This window comes from Pseudophryne corroboree, chromosome 6 (genome assembly GCF_028390025.1).
Source record: "Pseudophryne corroboree isolate aPseCor3 chromosome 6, aPseCor3.hap2, whole genome shotgun sequence".
Lineage (NCBI taxonomy): Eukaryota > Metazoa > Chordata > Amphibia > Anura > Myobatrachidae > Pseudophryne > Pseudophryne corroboree.
Window position 1 is genome coordinate 282,600,951 of NC_086449.1, and position 17,043 is coordinate 282,617,993.

The window sequence follows — 17,043 nt, forward strand, 5'->3', positions numbered from 1 at the left end:
CCTCCAATCTTCAAAGTCCGCCAGGTACTTTCTTTTCTTATTTATATTTTTCATTAATGAAGAATGTAGTGAGATATGTCACAATGTTGCACTGCAGGTGGGGAAGACTTAAAATGTGCATAGAGATTTACAGACATTTCAATTGTGCACAGATTTTTTTCTCTCTAAACAGCGGCATTGGCTTTTCCGTGCAGCAGCAGGATTTTTCGTATTCAGTTGAAGTAGAGAAAATGAGCGGCAGTGATTTCTATAGCCTTTATTGTCTAATCAGGACTTGCTCTGAAACCCTTTTGACACACCCCATAATGACTAATTATGCAATTGGAAGATTCCAATTAGCTTAATTAGTCCTTAATACATCGCTGTCTTCTGCCTCCGCATCCCGATAAGCTGGTCTTCTTCAGCAGTGGTGTATATGTGTGAGTGTGTGTGAGATCCCCGTTACTCCCTGTCAGGTGTGTGTGTGACCCCCACCATGTCATGTGTGTAAACCCCCAACCCCCTCCATGTGTTTCCAGTGTAACCAGAAGAAAGTCCCCGCATAAGCCGACACCCATTCCAGCAGCCTCCTTCCCTTCCAGCAGCCTGGAAGGATGACTCAGCATGGAGTGGAGCTGACAGGGAACTTGACGAGAACAGGTAACTGGAACCCACAGGTAAGTAACCTCCCACATTTTTTTTGCACCCCACAGGATTTTGAATGCAAAAAAAAAAAACACAGCCACTTTTTTAATTGATTACTCTGAGTATTGGGAACACGCATCGCTGCAGTAATTCAGATTCGGTTGCAATATGTTTTTCAATTTGTACCCTCCAGTTTCGTTATTTGGAGTGTTTCTGTGGAGATTTGTGCTCATTCGCCCATTCATCCTGAGGAGCATTTATAAGGTCAGTCACTGATGTTGGATAAGTTGGCCTGGCTGGCAATCTCTGACTGCCAAACAGAGAAGTGTGATTCGTCACTCTACAGAACACATTTCCACTGCTCCACAGTCCAGTGTCGGTGTACTTTACATCACTCCCAGAGCCGGCCATAGGCATAGGCAAACTAGGCAATTGCCTAGGGCATTTGATATGCCTAGGGGCATCAGCAGCTTCTAAAATGATATGCGGCCTGCCTATAGTCTGTGTGTAGCATTTCATATGCAGATACAGCTACAGTCTCACTAGCCACATAGCAATGCAAATAAGATGCATTTTAATTAAAAAAAAAGGTGCCCGACGTTTGCATTGAGGCAAGATTTATAAGGACACATCTGTATCCAAGCAGAGGCAGAAGTCACAGTGTTAGTGGCAGTGTGAGTGCTGTGTGTGAGTGGGTTGGTCGTGCAGTAGTGTTCGGAATATGTGTAAGGAGCATTATGTGTGTCATGTAAAAATGCATTAATAATGTGCAACATATGTGTAAGGGGCACTATGTGTGTCATTATGTGTATAAGGGCATTAATAATGTGCGGCATATGTGTAACAGGGTACTACTGTATGTGTGTCATTATGTGTATAGGGACACTAATAATGTGCGGCATATGTGTCAGGGACATTATGTGTAAAAGGGCATTAATAAAGGTTGTCATAATGTGTAAGACGCATTATGTTTATAAGGACATTAATGATGTGTCTCATATGTGTAAGGGGCATTACTGTGTGGAATTGTGTATAAATGCATTACTAATGTGTGGCATTATGTGTATAAGGTGGTCTACTATGTGGCGTTGCGTATAGTAAGGGCATTACTGTGTCGTCTAATATGAATAAAGAGCAATATGGTGTGGTGTAATGTAAATAAGGAGCAATTCACTGTGATGTAATGTGAATAAGGAGCTCTACTGTGAGGAGTAACGTTTATAAGGTAAAGTGATACTACTGTGGGATGTAATGTGAATTATGGACACTATCGCATGATCAAATGTGAATAAAGTTACAGTACTGTGTGGCGTAATTTAAATTGGGGGGTGCTATTGTGTGGGCATCATATTGGCTAGGGCCGGCTCTGATCACTCCATCCGACGCTTGGCATTGGACTTGGTGATGTGCGGCTTGCATGCAGCTGCTCAGTCATGGAAACCCATTCCATTAAGCTCCTGCTGCACAGTTTTTGTGTTTACATCAATGCCAGTGTAAGTTCGGAACTCTTCAGCTATGAAATCAGCAGAGCGATGGCAACTTTTATGCACCAGGCACCTTAGCAGTCGTTGACCCCTGTGATTTTACGTTGCTGAGTTCCTGTTACAGTTGACCATGGAATATCCAGCAGGGATAAAATTTCACGAACCGACTTATTACAAAGATCCCCAATGTTTTCCCATCGGTGAGAGGGGTCACCAGCCCTCTCCCCAATCTGTACAGCAATGCACCATCTTCATCCATGCCTTGACCCCCCCCCCCACACACAACCTGTGGCTCTTGAGCCACATGCGGCTCTTTTCTTGTTCAAATGTGGCTCCTAACACAGAAAGTCACATGACCACAACAGATACGGTAACCACTGCTCTCTAGAAAAACACGCAGCAGCACTACGAGGACTTAAGTCCCATACACAATGGGCGATTTGGAGCTGAAAGCTGCTCACTTTTGGTGTTTTGAGCTGCTTTCAGCTCAGAGCCGCCCAGTATGTATGGCCAAACCATGAGCGGTGAGGGCTGATGCACGCTCCCGCTTCATCGCTGGCGGCCGCCGTTCATCTGCTGGTATTACCAGTAGATGAACGGCGGGGTGAGCAGCTTTCCATAGCGTCCTGCTATGGAAAGCCGCTCACCCCCGCTGACATCACTGGGCAGCGGGGAAAAGCGCTCAGTGTGTATGGACCTTTAGAACTGAGGGAGCCAGATACTAGAGATAAGACACCCACCAGCAAACAGAGGACACATAAGGGGCTGCTGCAGTGGCATGAATTGGGGGAAGCTGAAGTGATACATGAGGGTGCTGGTTGGAGTGACAAGAGGGTGCTGGCTGAAGTGACAGGAGGGTGCTGGCTGAAGTGACAGGAGGGTGCTGGTTGAAGTGACAGAAGGGTGCTGGTTGGAGTGACAAGAGGGTGTTGGTTGGAGTGACACATGGGGGAGCTGAAGTGTATTATGTGAATCTGTATTTTTCAATATATTTTATGTGGGTCTGGCTTTTACAATTATTTTATGTGGAAGTAGCTTTTTCAGTGTATTTTATGTTGGATTTGGCTTTTTCGATGTATTTTATACCAGGGGCGTGGCCTAGAAGGCACAAGGCCACACCCCATTTTTGCATGTGTGCCTTCGGCTCGATGTCTGCTCTTTGACGTACCTAACACATTTTTTTTGGCTCTTTGTCTCTGACTGGTTGGCCACCCCTGATATAGATATAAAATAGTGTTACAGCTCTGCAATCAGGATAGGCACTGGGCTGTGTGTATGTGTGTGTGTGTGTGTGTGTGTGTGTGTGTGTGTGTGTGTGTGTGTGTGTGTGTGTGTGTGTGTGTGTGTATGTACAGGGGCAAACGCAGGATTTGTAAAGGGGGGTTTTTTCCATATGACAAATTTCCCCACTTTCTATGGGATACGTTTAATTTGCCGGCTGTTGAGATCCCGGCGGTCAGGATACCGACTCCGGAATCCTAACAACCAACAATGCCGCCAGCCGGAATCCCAACACAACAGGGCTATTCCACTCGTGGATGCCCACAGAGTGGCGAGCGCAGCAATCCCACAAGGCGACTTTTAGTGCTCGCCCCGCTACCGGCATTCTGGAGGATGGAGGATGCCGCTGTCAGTAATAAATACCGAACTCCTATCTACACCTCACTTCACTATGATTTTAGACTTTAGGTGCTATTAATATATTTATATCTCAGGGAGTAATTCAGACCTGATTGCTAGGCTGCGTTTTCTCACAGCCTGCGATCAGGTCTGAACTGCGCATGCATATGCACCGCAATGCGCAGGCTCGTCGGATGACTGCACCGGGCATTGGTGCATAGCGACGGGATGGTGCAAAAAAAGCGATTGCACAGGCGATCCGAGGAGATTGACAGGAAGTGGGCATTTGTGGGTGGCAATTGACCATTTTCTGGGAGTGTCAGGGAAAACGCAGGCGTGTCTGAGCATTTGCAGGGTGGGTGTCTGACGTCAATTCCGGTCCCGGGCAGGCTGAAGTGATTGCAGCGGCTGAGTAAGTCCTGGGCTACTCAGAGATTGCACAAAATCAGTTTGTGCAGCTCAGCTATACATGTGAACACACACTTGCACAGCGAAAATACACTTCCCTATGGGCGGCAAAGTATCTAAGCACAGGACAGCAAAAAAACACTTGCGAGCGATCAGGTCTGAATTACCCCCTCAATCAAGTAGCCTACAGTAGTTTTCCATATAGATAATTTTTATATTATTATTTACTCTTTATATTTAAATAATGTATTCAATTAGTTATGTTCCCATTAGCTTTTCCTGGTGCTATTAAACTTGTCAATTTGGCTTGAAAAATGTGTGTGTGTGTGTGTGTGTGTGTGTGTATATATATATATATATATATATATATATATATATATATATATATATATAGCATTAAACCAAAAAATCAGTGCAAAATGTTGGTACTGTATACTGTTTTCAAAGCCCTTATGAATATGAAGCAATGGTTTATTGAAGGGAGAAGTTCCTTACCGAGGTCAGCTAGGAAGGGATCAGTCTGTGTGGTAGTAACATTCAGCGTAGGCAGCCTCAAGACTTGTTGTAACTTGAGGCAGAACTCTGGGAGGCAACGGAGTCAGCTGCCGCCGGGCTCCTGCTTTGAAGGGGGGCACCTCTCCTCCTGTTACATGTGTTCAGCGACATTAATCATTTAAGTTAAATGACAGCCACCGGTATCTCTTCCGTAGCCGACTTCCTCACTAACCACTACACCTTACAGATCACACCCTCTTTATTATAGATACACTGGAAGCAGACACCTTACTGATGAAGCTATTTGCCCCTATAAAGGAAGCATGAGAATTCTAACTATATGAAATTATTTCTCAATTACAAGTAACTTCATATACTGTAGTTAGAATTCTCATACTTCCTATGCAAGAGCAGATATCTCCATCAGTAAGGTGCATGTTTCCAGTGTAATAGGTTGTGGGTTCTAATCCTGGATATGTCACTTGCAAATTAATTGTCAGAGAAATAATCAGCATTATGAGTGACTGAGCAGATCTATGTAGTGTGTGGTTGGACCCCTACATAGATCTACCTAGTTGCAACGGTTTTGTAGTAGCTTCATATAGTTAGAATCTGCAGGCTTGCTATGCAGGAGCAAATATGTATGTGTGTATGTATATATATATATATATATATATATATATATACATATATATATATATATATATAGTGATCAGTAGTGGCGGCACTCAGGAGATGAATAAGTACTTATTCGTCTCCTGACTGCCGCCACTACTAATCTCCACTGCATATATAGTCCGTAAGGGCTGGAAGGAGGGCACCGGAGCACGTATACCAGCAGCTATTAACTGATGAGTGCCGGATCTGTTCTCTCTCTCTCTCTCTCTCTCTATGTGTGTATGGGCGGCACCAATATTTTTCTTGCCTCCGGGCAACTGGGACAAACTTACGCCACTGGTTGTAACCATTAGCTCTGGTCACCTGCAGCTGGCTGAGAGAGGTCAGTGTGTGTAGCTCTACCCGGTGGGTCCGCGAATCGCGGCAAAATGCCACAAGTGGGCGGAGCCTAATGCCGCGAGTGGGCGGAGCTATACCCGTAAGCCACAATTAGCAATAAAATTGATTTGGTCCATCAGGGGGGGGTTTCTGGGTACTCAGAACCCCCCCCCCCTGGGTGCGCCACTGATGTGTGTGTGTGTGTGTGTGTGTGTGTGTATGTATATATATATATATATATATATATATATATATATAAGCAGACAGTGGAAGCATGCAGCGGCACTCAGAGACTGATTCCAAAAAATTAAGGTGCAAAAATAGGTGATTTAATCCATGAAAACAGCAACACAAAGGTGACCAACGTTTCGGGGCGCTGACGCCCCTTTGTCAAGGTGATACAAGTGCTTACAACATTCACATACCTTTAAATAAGCCAGAAGACCCGCGAACGGGACACACGCCACGGAAGGAAGGTGAGAACGGGAACCGCTCCGTGCACTTCCGGGTGTGGTGACATCAGCACGCTCCTACGCCGGGGTCCGTCTCTTCCTGGATACCCGCAGTTTACTCGGTCGCTAAGGAAGCCGGCGCTTAAACTGTAGTGAAAATAGGAGCACAGAGACACTTTATTGCTGGAAGCCAACCAAGCTTTAGTCCAGAAATTAAAGATACAGTGTGAAAATTACCGCAAAGAGCTGGTCAGATTCAAACGCAACAAATGCGCTACTGTCCGAGAGGACTATGAATTGAACAGAGTATACAGATGGGTGGCCGGAGGGGAACCTGGGAACCATCGACCCTACAACCAGAGATCTAAATACACTTGGCGCAAACGAGGAGAGTCACGCAATCGTGACTATGCTACTTCTAACAGCGATAATGAATTCAACGTGGCTGATTCCGACGGACCTACAGACCCTGCGGCTGTCCCTTTAGGGACCTCTTCCGTGGTGGCAGAAACCACCAAAACAAGAGGCCGTCCACCCGCAGGGGCAAACAAAATCGCAGGATCCAGAAACACCTCCACAAGGAGGAAAGTTTGATTTTCAATCTCTCCGACCGCACTCTCACGGGAACAGAAATCAAAGTGCTTAATAATGGCCTATCTTTTATTCCCACCAGTAAATTTGATGGCCTTACGTGGCAAGCTGAGCTACATCACTTTTCCCGTAAGCTGAGGTTACAGGAGTATTTTCAGGAACACCATCCGGTCGCACCCACTGATCCACATCAAGAATTCATTAATAGCAGAAATGGCTCTACGTTTGATCCTCAATCCAGCAACGCGTCAATCAAAACCTTTACCAGGCTTTTAGATGACTCCGTCACTAAATATACGGCTGCTTCACAAGAGATACATCACAACCTCTCTAGATCTGAGTTCAAAGCCTTGAAACAACTTGGATCATACCAAGATATCGTTATCCGCCCCGCCGACAAGGGGGGCGGGATTGTGATATTGAATTTGGCCGATTACAAGGCAGAAATATACAAGCAGTTAAGTGATGCATCTGTCTACAAGAGCCTACCTTCTGATCCTACATTTAAATACAAACAGGAGGTAGACAGGATCTTGGACCAAGCTTGTAAATCTTCCTACATCTCTGAAAAATTATGTCGGGCTTTAAAACAACAACATCCCAAGGTTCCAATTCTGTTTACTGTGCCTAAAGTACATAAAAATTCCACTCAAACCCCCCCCGGCAGACCCATAATCTCTGCCCACCAATCATTGTATCAACCTGTATCCGTGTTTCTGGACAGCATACTCCAACCACTCATTTTGAAACAGCCTAATTTTGTAAAGGACACTACTTCTATTTTGAACCATCTAGCGGGTCTTTCGAACATACCCGAAGGTACTTTAATTTGTACCATCGATATCTGTAGCTTATTCACATGCATCCCCCATACCCAGGGCTTGGCAGCCATGAGACAGTTCCTCATTAAAGAAAATCTGACTACCATCAACATAGATTTATTTCTCAAGTTGCTGGAACTCACCTTGACTAGGAACTACTTTCTGTTCGATGGGAAGTATTTTTGCCAAACTAGCGGGTGTGCTATGGGAAGCAACGTCTCCCCTTCCTTTGCTAATGTGTACATGATGCAAGAGGAACAAGCTATGTTTTTTGCTTTTTGCTGATGCTTCCATTCGAGATCACATTTTACATTACTCACGTTACATCGATGACGTGTTCATCCTATGGACGGGTGGACAATTGCTTTTCGAACAACTGGTTAGCACAATTAACAATCGTCAATCCCCAATTAAGATAACGGCAGAAAGTAATGCACATACTCTCAATTATCTAGATGTGCAGATTTCCATCATTAACGGTTACATTACCACTGATATTTTTTACAAGCCTACCGATAAGAACACTTTACTGCGAGCTAACAGTCACCATCCAAGAGCCTTGAAAAAAGGTTTACCAAGGTCCCAATTAATAAGAGCCGCAAGAATAACCAGTGACCCATCTAAATTGGAACAGGCCTTGTCTACAGTAGTTAACCGTTTTACTGCCAGAGGTTACGATGTTAACGAGCTTTCCAAACATAAGGTAGAAGTTGCAGCCATTCCACGACAGGAACTGCTACAGCAAAAACCTAAGAAACAAGAGGATTTGGTACCATTAGTTACCAAATATACCACCGCCAGCCCTGTGATACCACGAGCCCTGAAAGCAATGTGGCCTATTATATCTACTGATAAGAAGTTACCTGTATTTAAGAAAAAGAGACCCCTCACATGCTTCAAGAAAAGCAGAAGTATAAAGGACTACGTGGTGCACTCTGATATAACGGGTTTTGGGGAACAGCCCGTTACAAATTTTATGACCAAACTCCCAGGATGTTACAGGTGTCTTGGGTGCAAAACATGTGTTAATATTCAACCTGGGCCATCTTTTTTATCTACCTCTACAGGAAAATCTTTTAACATCAGGCATGTCATTACGTGCACCACCACCCACATTGTATATTTAATCACATGTCCTTGCAAGCTACAGTACGTAGGCAAGACCGTCCGTACCGCACGAGAACGTTTTGCCATGCATAGATCCGCCATCAAATATGCTATCACAGGGAAGTCTTCTGATCAACCGGTTGCCAAACATTATGCTGAATGTCAACATTCGCTTCATGACCTGAATTTTCAGATCATTGATCATATCCCCAAATCCTTACGTGGAGGCGACCGTGGGGGACAGCTCTTACGCCTTGAGGCTAGGTGGATTTACACTCTTGATACCATCAGACCAAAAGGTCTTAATGATAAAATAGCCTGGAGTGTATTTCATAATTGAAGGGTTGGACTTATGCTAACAAGGTTTCATTTTATTGTATGTAACTGAAATTAATTGTTTTGCAGCAAGTTATTAATTTTACAGGAAGATTTTTTCCCAGTTATAGCTACAAAAAAACATATTAACATTAACATCTTTTTTCTTCATAGGTTACATCCAGCCTGTGTCTCCTAATTCTGTATATGTTGCTTCTTTCAGTTCCTGTAATTTTTAAACATAATTCACAGCCAGTTTTATGTATATATATATGCTTTTGCCAAGTACACATATTTTCACTACAGTTTAAGTTCACATTTGTTTTTTGGCAGCTGCACCTACGTCTATCCCTCCCTTGGTTACCACAGCGCCGGCTTCCTTAGCGACCGAGTAAACTGCGGGTATCCAGGAAGAGACGGACCCCGGCGTAGGAGCGTGCTGATGTCACCACACCCGGAAGTGCACGGAGCGGTTCCCGTTCTCACCTTCCTTCCGTGGCGTGTGTCCCGTTCGCGGGTCTTCTGGCTTATTTAAAGGTATGTGAATGTTGTAAGCACTTGTATCACCTTGACAAAGGGGCGTCAGCGCCCCGAAACGTTGGTCACCTTTGTGTTGCTGTTTTCATGGATTAAATCACCTATTTTTGCACCTTAATTTTTTGGAATCAGTCTCCGAGTGCCGCTGCATGCTTCCACTGTCTGCTTATACTTATTATACCAGAGGCCACCGGAGCAATAACTTTGGGGTGAGTGCCAGTTCTTTTTGAAATATATATATATATATATATATAGATATATATAGATATAGATATTAGAGATGAGCGGGTTCGGTTTCTCTGAATCCGAACCCGCACGAACTTCATGTTTTTTTTCACGGGTCCGAGCGACTCGGATCTTCCCGCCTTGCTCGGTTAACCCGAGCGCGCCCGAACGTCATCATGACGCTGTCGGATTCTCGCGAGGCTCGGATTCTATCGCGAGACTCGGATTCTATATAAGGAGCCGCGCGTCGCCGCCATTTTCACACGTGCATTGAGATTGATAGGGAGAGGACGTGGCTGGCGTCCTCTCCGTTTAGAATAGATTAGAGAGACACTTGATTTACTAATTTTGGGGAGCATTAGGAGTACTCAGTACAGTGCAGAGTTTTGCTGATAGTGACCACCAGTTTTATTTATAATCCGTTCTCTGCCTGAAAAAAGCGATACACAGCACACAGTGACTCAGTCACATACCATATCTGTGTGCACTGCTCAGGCTCAGGCCAGTGTGCTGCATCATCTATTATCTATATATAATATTATATATATCTGATTATCTGTCTGACTGCTCAGCTCACACAGCTTATAATTGTGGGGGAGACTGGGGAGCACTACTGCAGTGCCAGTTATAGGTTATAGCAGGAGCCAGGAGTACATAATATATTATATAGTGAGTGACCACCAGACACACAGTGCAGTTTATTTAATATATCCGTTCTCTGCCTGAAAAAAGCGATACACACAGTGACTCAGTCAGTCACATACCATATCTGTGTGCACTGCTCAGGCTCAGGCCAGTGTGCTGCATCATCTATATATATTATATATCTGTCTGACTGCTCAGCTCACACAGCTTATAATTGTGGGGGAGACTGGGGAGCACTACTGCAGTGCCAGTTATAGGTTATAGCAGGAGCCAGGAGTACATAATATTATATTAAAACAGTGCACACTTTTGCTGCAGGAGTGCCACTGCCAGTGTGACTAGTGACCAGTGACCTGACCACCAGTATATATAATATTAGTAGTATACTATCTCTTTATCAACCAGTCTATATTAGCAGCAGACACAGTACAGTGCGGTAGTTCACGGCTGTGGCTACCTCTGTGTCGGCACTCGGCAGCCCGTCCATAATTGTATATACCACCTAACCGTGGTTTTTTTTTCTTTCTTTATACATACATACTAGTTACGAGTATACTATCTCTTTATCAACCAGTCTATATATTAGCAGCAGACACAGTACAGTGCGGTAGTTCACGGCTGTGGCTACCTCTGTGTCGGCACTCGGCAGCCCGTCCATAATTGTATATACCACCTAACCGTGGTTTTTTTTTCTTTCTTTATACATACATACTAGTTACGAGTATACTATCTCTTTATCAACCAGTCTATATATTAGCAGCAGACACAGTACAGTGCGGTAGTTCACGGCTGTGGCTACCTCTGTGTCGGCACTCGGCAGCCCGTCCATAATTGTATATACCACCTAACCGTGGTTTTTTTTTCTTTCTTTATACATACATACTAGTTACGAGTATACTATCTCTTTATCAACCAGTCTATATATTAGCAGCAGACACAGTACAGTGCGGTAGTTCACGGCTGTGGCTACCTCTGTGTCGGCACTCGGCAGCCCGTCCATAATTGTATACTAGTATCCAATCCATCCATCTCCATTGTTTACCTGAGGTGCCTTTTAGTTGTGCCTATTAAAATATGGAGAACAAAAATGTTGAGGTTCCAAAATTAGGGAAAGATCAAGATCCACTTCCACCTCATGCTGAAGCTGCTGCCACTAGTCATGGCCGAGACGATGAAATGCCAGCAACGTCGTCTGCCAAGGCCGATGCCCAATGGCATAGTACAGAGCATGTCAAAACCAAAACACCAAATATCAGTAAAAAAAGGACTCCAAAACCTAAAATAAAATTGTCGGAGGAGAAGCGTAAACTTGCCAATATGCCATTTACCACACGGAGTGGCAAGGAACGGCTGAGGCCCTGGCCTATGTTCATGGCTAGTGGTTCAGCTTCACATGAGGATGGAAGCACTCAGCCTCTCGCTAGAAAACTGAAAAGACTCAAGCTGGCAAAAGCACCGCAAAGAACTGTGCGTTCTTTGAAATCCCAAATCCACAAGGAGAGTCCAATTGTGTCGGTTGCGATGCCTGACCTTCCCAACACTGGACGTGAAGAGCATGCGCCTTCCACCATTTGCACGCCCCCTGCAAGTGCTGGAAGGAGCACCCGCAGTCCAGTTCCTGATAGTCAGATTGAAGATGTCAGTGTTGAAGTACACCAGGATGAGGAGGATATGGGTGTTGCTGGCGCTGGGGAGGAAATTGACCAGGAGGATTCTGATGGTGAGGTGGTTTGTTTAAGTCAGGCACCCGGGGAGACACCTGTTGTCCGTGGGAGGAATATGGCCGTTGACATGCCAGGTGAAAATACCAAAAAAATCAGCTCTTCGGTGTGGAGGTATTTCACCAGAAATGCGGACAACAGGTGTCAAGCCGTGTGTTCCCTTTGTCAAGCTGTAATAAGTAGGGGTAAGGACGTTAACCACCTCGGAACATCCTCCCTTATACGTCACCTGCAGCGCATTCATAATAAGTCAGTGACAAGTTCAAAAACTTTGGGTGACAGCGGAAGCAGTCCACTGACCAGTAAATCCCTTCCTCTTGTAACCAAGCTCACGCAAACCACCCCACCAACTCCCTCAGTGTCAATTTCCTCCTTCCCCAGGAATGCCAATAGTCCTGCAGGCCATGTCACTGGCAATTCTGACGAGTCCTCTCCTGCCTGGGATTCCTCCGATGCATCCTTGCGTGTAACGCCTACTGCTGCTGGCGCTGCTGTTGTTGCCGCTGGGAGTCGATGGTCATCCCAGAGGGGAAGTCGTAAGCCCACTTGTACTACTTCCAGTAAGCAATTGACTGTTCAACAGTCCTTTGCGAGGAAGATGAAATATCACAGCAGTCATCCTACTGCAAAGCGGATAACTGAGTCCTTGACAACTATGTTGGTGTTAGACGTGCGTCCGGTATCCGCCGTTAGTTCACAGGGAACTAGACAATTTATTGAGGCAGTGTGCCCCCGTTACCAAATACCATCTAGGTTCCACTTCTCTAGGCAGGCGATACCGAGAATGTACACGGACGTCAGAAAAAGACTCACCAGTGTCCTAAAAAATGCAGTTGTACCCAATGTCCACTTAACCACGGACATGTGGACAAGTGGAGCAGGGCAGGGTCAGGACTATATGACTGTGACAGCCCACTGGGTAGATGTATGGACTCCCGCCGCAAGAACAGCAGCGGCGGCACCAGTAGCAGCATCTCGCAAACGCCAACTCTTTCCTAGGCAGGCTACGCTTTGTATCACCGCTTTCCAGAATACGCACACAGCTGAAAACCTCTTACGGCAACTGAGGAAGATCATCGCGGAATGGCTTACCCCAATTGGACTCTCCTGTGGATTTGTGGCATCGGACAACGCCAGCAATATTGTGTGTGCATTAAATATGGGCAAATTCCAGCACGTCCCATGTTTTGCACATACCTTGAATTTGGTGGTGCAGAATTTTTAAAAAAACGACAGGGGCGTGCAAGAGATGCTGTCGGTGGCCAGAAAAATTGCGGGACACTTTCGGCGTACAGGCACCACGTACAGAAGACTGGAGCACCACCAAAAACTACTGAACCTGCCCTGCCATCATCTGAAGCAAGAAGTGGTAACGAGGTGGAATTCAACCCTCTATATGCTTCAGAGGTTGGAGGAGCAGCAAAAGGCCATTCAAGCCTATACAATTGAGCACGATATAGTAGGTGGAATGCACCTGTCTCAAGTGCAGTGGAGAATGATTTCAACGTTGTGCAAGGTTCTGATGCCCTTTGAACTTGCCACACGTGAAGTCAGTTCAGACACTGCCAGCCTGAGTCAGGTCATTCCCCTCATCAGGCTTTTGCAGAAGAAGCTGGAGGCATTGAAGAAGGAGCTAAAAGGGAGCGATTCCGCTAGGCATGTGGGACTTGTGGATGCAGCCCTTAATTCGCTTAACAAGGATTCACGGGTGGTCAATCTGTTGAAATCAGAGCACTACATTTTGGCCACCGTGCTCGATCCTAGATTTAAAGCCTACCTTGGATCTCTCTTTCCGGCAGACACAGGTCTGCTGGGGTTGAAAGACCTGCTGGTGACAAAATTGTCAAGTCAAGCGGAACGCGACCTGTCAACATCTCCTCCTTCACATTCTCCCGCAACTGGGGGTGCGAGGAAAAGGCTCAGAATTCCGAGCCCACCCGCTGGCGGTGATGCAGGGCAGTCTGGAGCGACTGCTGATGCTGACATCTGGTCCGGACTGAAGGACCTGACAACGATTACGGACATGTCGTCTACTGTCACTGCATATGATTCTCTCAACATTGATAGAATGGTGGAGGATTATATGAGTGACCGCATCCAAGTAGGCACGTCACACAGTCCGTACTTATACTGGCAGGAAAAAGAGGCAATTTGGAGGCCCTTGCACAAACTGGCTTTATTCTACCTAAGTTGCCCTCCCACAAGTGTGTACTCCGAAAGAGTGTTTAGTGCCGCCGCTCACCTTGTCAGCAATCGGCGTACGAGGTTACATCCAGAAAATGTGGAGAAGATGATGTTCATTAAAATGAATTATAATCAATTCCTCCGCGGAGACATTGACCAGCAGCAATTGCCTCCACAAAGTACACAGGGAGCTGAGATGGTGGATTCCAGTGGGGACGAATTGATAATCTGTGAGGAGGGGGATGTACACGGTGATATATCGGAGGGTGAAGATGAGGTGGACATCTTGCCTCTGTAGAGCCAGTTTGTGCAAGGAGAGATTAATTGCTTCTTTTTTGGGGGGGGTCCAAACCAACCCGTCATATCAGTCACAGTCGTGTGGCAGACCCTGTCACTGAAATGATGGGTTGGTTAAAGTGTGCATGTCCTGTTTTGTTTATACAACATAAGGGTGGGTGGGAGGGCCCAAGGACAATTCCATCTTGCACCTCTTTTTTCTTTTCTTTTTCTTTGCATCATGTGCTGATTGGGGAGGGTTTTTTGGAAGGGACATCCTGCGTGACACTGCAGTGCCACTCCTAGATGGGCCCGGTGTTTGTGTCGGCCACTAGGGTCGCTAATCTTACTCACACAGTCAGCTACCTCATTGCGCCTCTTTTTTTCTTTGCGTCATGTGCTGTTTGGGGAGGGTTTTTTGGAAGGGACATCCTGCGTGACACTGCAGTGCCACTCCTAGATGGGCCCGGTGTTTGTGTCGGCCACTAGGGTCGCTAATCTTACTCACACAGCTACCTCATTGCGCCTCTTTTTTTCTTTGCGTCATGTGCTGTTTGGGGAGGGTTTTTTGGAAGGGACATCCTGCGTGACACTGCAGTGCCACTCCTAGATGGGCCCGGTGTTTGTGTCGGCCACTAGGGTCGCTAATCTTACTCACACAGCTACCTCATTGCGCCTCTTTTTTTCTTTGCGTCATGTGCTGTTTGGGGAGGGTTTTTTGGAAGGGCCATCCTGCGTGACACTGCAGTGCCACTCCTAGATGGGCCCGGTGTTTGTGTCGGCCACTAGGGTCGCTAATCTTACTCACACAGCTACCTCATTGCGCCTCTTTTTTTCTTTGCGTCATGTGCTGTTTGGGGAGGGTTTTTTGGAAGGGACATCCTGCGTGACACTGCAGTGCCACTCCTAGATGGGCCCGGTGTTTGTGTCGACCACTAGGGTCGCTTATCTTACTCACACAGCGACCTCGGTGCAAATTTTAGGACTAAAAATAATATTGTGAGGTGTGAGGTATTCAGAATAGACTGAAAATGAGTGTAAATTATGGTTTTTGAGGTTAATAATACTTTGGGATCAAAATGACCCCCAAATTCTATGATTTAAGCTGTTTTTTAGTGTTTTTTGAAAAAAACACCCGAATCCAAAACACACCCGAATCCGACAAAAAAAATTCGGTGAGGTTTTGCCAAAACGCGTTCGAACCCAAAACACGGCCGCGGAACCGAACCCAAAACCAAAACACAAAACCCGAAAAATTTCAGGCGCTCATCTCTAGATATATAATGCAACAGTCCCGGCACTCAAAGCAACAAACAGCAACAGCCACGGTGCCCTCCTCAGCAGGTATTAATGTAGATGGCAATAGAGGCGGCACTCTCTGGACTTGTAACCACAAACAGACACTGTACCACCAAGTACAGTACTAACGTTTCGGATAATTTAATCCTTGATAATGGACCTGGAATACTACAAACAGGATATTTATCTACAAAACACAAGAAATTTGAAATACTGTCGTACACCACAAGCGCTAAGGTAAGTAGAATATCACCATAACATCCCTTTTGAGTTGCATGGAAGGTTCTTAGGTCGAAATTGTGTCTCCAGTTCTAATCAATTGTATGTAAGGTCTCCAAACATAGTTGACATGAAAGACAGGATAACAAAAAACAACCAATGTGTGGTAAATTGGTTGTTTTTTGTTATCCTGTCTTTCATGTCAACTATGTTTGGAGACCTTACATACAATTGATTAGAACTGGAGACACAATTTCGACCTAAGAACCTTCCATGCAACTCAAAAGGGATGTTATGGTGATATTCTACTTACCTTAGCGCTTGTGGTGTACGACAGTATTTCAAATTTCTTGTGTTTTGTCTGTTTATTTAAATGTGGTGACATTTAATTTGAAATCTGTTACATCTGAGCTGCACAGCGCCAGTTTGAACCACCCCCTACATCTTTGTTTCTATAGGACATTTATCTACAGTTGAATGATACCCAGGTGTATGAAAAACTTGAGTCAAACCCGACCATTGGCTTCAAAAGGGAGATTGACAACTTATTGGTAGAGGCAGTTAATATGCACATTATCACTGAAAAATGTGCAGCAGCATTGACTGTAAGTCATCCGGTAGTGCCAATACTGTATACGCTCCCCAAACTGCACAAGGACACTAAATGTCCTCCGGGACGACCAATAATATCGGCCCGAGGCTCCCTTTATTATCCAATCTCCCAATTCCTAGATCATTATCTGCAGCCTATAGTACAGATGCAAAGTACATATTTACGGGACACTACAAGTTTGTTAAAACATCTGGAATGCATCAATGAGTCAACTCCGCCTTTTATTATGTCAACATTGGATTTCGTTAGTTTATACACTAACATCCCGCATCAGAAAGGGATTGAGGCGGTGAGAATGATGATCAGTGACAATGCTAACTACACTGGACCAGATGTGAAATTATATCTTCAGCTCTTGGAGATAACTCTGACCCACTTTATCTTCAATGGGCAATTTTTCTTGCAACGAAG

The 17,043-nt window shown here is 45.3% G+C and overlaps 1 protein-coding gene across 1 annotated transcript in view; it reads left to right on the top strand.

Moving 5' to 3' along the window:
• The first annotated feature begins 633 nt into the window (after positions 1-633).
• The window catches only part of LOC134932055 (tropomodulin-3-like), a 282,067-nt gene continuing 265,657 nt past the window's right edge, over positions 634-17,043 (top strand). Inside the window, exon 1 of the mRNA XM_063926090.1 lies at positions 634-656. The gene's annotated coding sequence lies outside the window, so the exon portion shown is untranslated. The remainder of the gene's footprint in view (positions 657-17,043) is intronic.